Genomic DNA, 5,227 nt, shown 5'->3' with positions numbered 1-5,227 from the left:
TTCTCCAAAATGAAAGGGTAGAAGATGAGAAGCAACCCATTTCCACATGGAAGAGGATGATGACAAAAATCTTGAAGCAATTTGTTCCTAAGGACTATGAAGTGATGCTCCACAAAAGGTTGCATAACCTCAAGAAAAAGGACATGGATGTAAGTGCTTATACTCAATAATTTCATACTTTGACTCTTAGAGCTAAGTTGTATGTAAATGAAAAGAAAAAGATTGCACGATATATTACTAGGCTTAGATATAATATACAAGATGAACTAACCTTGGTGACAGTAGAATCAGTCCAAAAATGTTATCAACTTGCTCTCAGGATTGAGGAGCAACAAAAAAGAAAAAGTGAACAAATTAGTAGAGGAAGAGGGAACTCTTTTAGAAGAAGAGGTAGATTTCAAGGAAGAGGAAACTACCCAATAAACCAAGGGGAAGCTAGCAATAGTCAAGGGGCTGAGAATGATAGAAGCAACGGAGGTTCCTTTAGAGGAAGGAGACCTAATCAAAGAGGCATATTTGGTAGAAGGGGAACAAGTGCTTTCACAGGAAGGTGTTACGATTGTAATCAAGTGGGTCACCAATCTTTTAAGTGTCTAGAGAAGCAAGGATCAGTGATAAGCCCCAGTGAAAGAAGAATTAATCTATTGCAAGATGAGGATGTACAAAGTACAAGTTCTCATGCCAAGATAGCAGACCCAAATATAGGAGAGTGTCTTATGCTGAAAAGAACTCTCTTAAAGGTACCCACTAATAAGGAGCCTGTAATGCCATGCTCAAGAAATCAAAAGAAATAAACCTAATATGTTACAAAGTTTACTAAACTATTTTATTTTAAAGTTTAAACAAAATCAAAGTAATAATAATGCAGAAGAAATATATGTATACATATCAAATACTCATAAGCAATTACAAATATAGTTTCAATTCTCAAGGGTTCCTTTATGCCGAGTCACATTTAAGAAAGTTTTATTAATAAGTTTAAGTCTAAATTACAATATCCATAATCATAAAATGAATAAACACATAAATAATCATATAAGAAAATGCAAAAGTACAACTAATAATATGAAAGTGCATCTAATGAATAATATCCACTGCACATGTCATAAGATATGTGAAAATAGATACAAGTACATCAATATACAATACAATATCCCATAGGATCTCAAAACACATGATACATAGATATGTCAAATAAATAGAAGTCTTCAAGATAAGAGGAAAAGTGATAATAGTACCACTGTATCAAAGAGCATCTAACATCTGTCAATTTGAGGGGGACCCAAATGATAAGAATACACTATCTCCCAACCATGTGGTCACCTAATTAGGCTCCCACTCCCACTGTGTAAGAAATATAATGTATGATCCACACACAGATAATCAATTCATAAAATAATCCTAGACAAAGAATCTTTATAGCCAGAACTACTGCAAAGGTGACACAAACTACTCAAGAAGAAGAGATAATCAAAATCAAAGGGACACTCATTTCAATAATAACATCTCATACCAAGTCAACATACAAATACCATGATAAAAAATATGCAACCACCTCGAAATCAATGTCAAACATCACAAGCACAATGACCAAAAAAATAACAACTGTCATCGATAAAAGTAAACTACCTATCACTAACTCCAACAATAAAAACACCACCAATGAATAATTGATAATTCATTAATAGAAGTCAACTGTCAACAATAAATGACATCCAATCAATGAGTAACAACTCACAATAAATACATCATCAAAAGTAATATCCAACAAGTACACCACTAAAGGTAAATATAAAAAAATCAGGAAGGAGACTCAGGCTACATACTATGGAATGTCATCACATGAGCCAACTTTAACGTTACCTTGGTAGTCTCTTAGTACGTCAGCCCCCTAGTGACTCTATGCAGAACCAGAATACCCTCTTATGATGATGAGAAAACTAGTCATACCTCTCAAGGTATCATCTTCATCTCATCCTTAGTCTTTACAAGCACACAAAGCATGGACAAAGAAAAATCTTGAACTTATCTTTTTAATGTATCTTAAGGAAATGTGCTAAGCAAGATATTTTAATTACTATATTATCACTTATTACATAACTTACAATGAGTTACCCTGGTAGTCACTTTGGGCCCCAACCCCCATTGCAAACCACTCTCATAGACATGCACTTAGACTACTTTCTCAAAAATCACAAATCACAATAGTGTCCTATACCATAAGAGTAATATCGATTGAATTTGGTTCTTTAATGGGCAACCCAAAAAATAACATTAGTTCTCGAAATCCAAGTTCTCATAAATGCTCAATAGTATAAAGCTCATAAAACTTAAATCTCAATTCAAATCATAAAGTTCATCATGCCATCTAGTCAAATAATCATAAAAGAAATCTCAAAAACACCTCTAGTTCACATCTTAACTTGACCAACTAAACAACCCACAAAGAAAAACTATTAAGAAAATAAACATCACAAGACTATAAATAAAATATTAAAAAATATATAGTTATTAGCCACATGATTTAATTCTACCAATTTCTCTTGTTTAATTTGAGTCATAAGGATGTGTTTAGAAATAAAGTAATAATATACATGTTAATATAAATTGTTATGCTAATATACTTATTTAAAACAATAAGTATTTAAATATCCAATCTTTTTGTGCATATAAAATATCATACAATATTATAATGTTATTAATTTAAATATTCTTAAATCATAAATGATTTAATTAATAACATAAATTTGTATTATTAGATTACAAACTAATATCAATTTCATTTCTAAAATATTAATTTGACTTTTATTTAAGTCTAATATTAATGATTACTTTTCCTTTAATTTATAATGAAACTACAAATAAAATTATTAATTTAATTTAATTATTTATAATTTATATCATAAAGTCAAATAGTTATTAACTAAATGATTACAAAGTGAATTCTACAACTTCTCTTAAAATATAATAAAATTCTAAATATTTATTTATTAACTTCCCTCTTTCATTAATAATTATAAAATCATTTATATGCAACTAAGAGTTTAATTAGATTTAAATAATCACTTATACTAACATTCACTTTATAACTAAATACATAATATTTATTTCATTTAGAAATTAATAAATTATTATTATTATTTTTAAATAAATAAATCTAAAAAATTAAATTAAATTTTTATAAAATAAAAATAAATATGCAATTAATATTTTCGCATGTCTTGATCTCTCAAATCATGCAAGCATACTAAGTTTTCTATTTTTAGCATATTTGTTTTCATATGCATGTAATCTTACTATTCTTAGCTTTCTATTTTTAGCATATTTGTTTTCACATGCATGTAACCATACTATACTTAGCTTTCTATTTTTAGCATATTTATTTTCACATGCATGTAACCTTACTATACTTAGCTTTTTATTTTTAGCATATTTATTTTCACATGCATGCAATCATACTATACTTAGTTTCTATTTTTAGTATATTTATTTTCACATGCATGTATATATTTAATTACAATGTGCTTTTCTCTTCATTAGTCTTTTGCTTTCCAAATAAATATTGCAATTAAAGTATTTTAGATGTAAGAAGAATATTCATCTATTTTTAGAAAATTCATGATAATCACATAGTTCTAGTAAGAAATTTAAAGTTGAAACCCTAACTATTCAATTATTGTTTTCTTCCAGTTTTTTATAATCAAATTTTCATTATATTAAAAAAGAGGTTTATAAGAATGTATAGTCACAATAATTTTCTATAATTTTTCTATAATTTTTCTCAATCAAGTTTTTTTGATTAATAAGTTTTCCTTTTTCAAAATCTATAACATAATTCTTTATTCAACAATCACTACAGTAAATTAATAAGAAATATGCAAACACCCAAGAAGACATGAAGTAGACAGATCTTTCAATAAAATTCTACAATGAATTTTCAAACCCTACCTCAATCACAGCTAAAATCTGAGACAATTTATGAATGCGTGCAAATCCAAACCCTCTGAAACTTTCAACAATTCTTTTGGTCCAATTCTGAATTTTACTCCCTAAAATCTGTGTAATTGCAAAATGAGCTCTATATCTCTGATAAAGAGTTATCCCTTAAATTGGGGCTCTAGTTGTGTAATCACAAGAGGGAACTCACTAATTAATTACTATTTATTACTTTATTATCTTTTACTTTTCATGCACAACTCTTTTAGATATTTATTTACAAAATATCTTATTTTAAATAATTAGCTTTCTCTCTTTAATTAATTTTCAAAATGTTTTTAATAATATATTTATTAATTTAAGTAATAACATTATATAGAGTTTAATATTAATATAAAACTCCTAAATACTCATCATTAAATTGAATAAATATAACTAAGCCATAATTATAACTATAACTTCATCTTTAAATTTCATTCTTTTACATTTTATTTTTCTCCAGTTTATTAATTAGTGCAAGCACTAATTAAAACATAGTTTATTATTTAAATTAATAATAATAATCAAAGCTCATTGTTTAAATGTAACTCTAATGTAATTATTATTAAATAAATAATTAGAATAAAAAATATTAATTTTTTAATATTTTAATTCTCTTTTTGTCCAACTTCTTAAATTAGACTTTTAAATCAAATCTTTTAGATTGAAGTACATATTTAATTAATTAATAATTAATTAAATATCATCATATTCTAATTTTTCTTTAACCAATTTTCTAAATTTAGACTTCTAAATTAAAGTACATATTTAATTAGTTTTTTAATTAATTAAATATTCTCATGCTTTAATATTTTATTTTTAATCAAACAATATTTAATTATATAATTAACCCAAACATTATGATTAAATCATTTACCAAATAAATCACATAGCAAAATCTGCATAAAATCAATATTACCAAAATAGACCAAAACTCAAAATCAAACAACATAGACAAAGATAAACTCATGGGTTTAAAAAGGGTGAAAAATTAGTTACGAGTCCTCCTTGCAAGACAAGTATTTAGGCTATGGTTGAGATTGGACTTAAACATTATCTCCTCATTCTTACCATTAAGTTATTGTGATAGGGCATGCTCAACCTAGCAATTTAGAAAATTCAATGCTCGGTACCTATGTAGTGCCTGCCCTTAGGTTGCATTTTTGTTATCATTGTCAAACTCTTTTAGGGCTAGTTTTATGATGATGATAATTAGTAACATTATTTTGAGATTATCAAATATTGTTTTAAA

This window comes from Cupressus sempervirens, chromosome 11 (assembly GCF_028749045.1).
Source record: "Cupressus sempervirens isolate cs-2001-9-10 chromosome 11, ASM2874904v1, whole genome shotgun sequence".
Classification (NCBI taxonomy): Eukaryota; Viridiplantae; Streptophyta; class Pinopsida; order Cupressales; family Cupressaceae; genus Cupressus; species Cupressus sempervirens.
The sequence above is the reverse complement of the archived record's forward strand: the minus strand, read 5'-3'. Positions refer to the sequence as shown.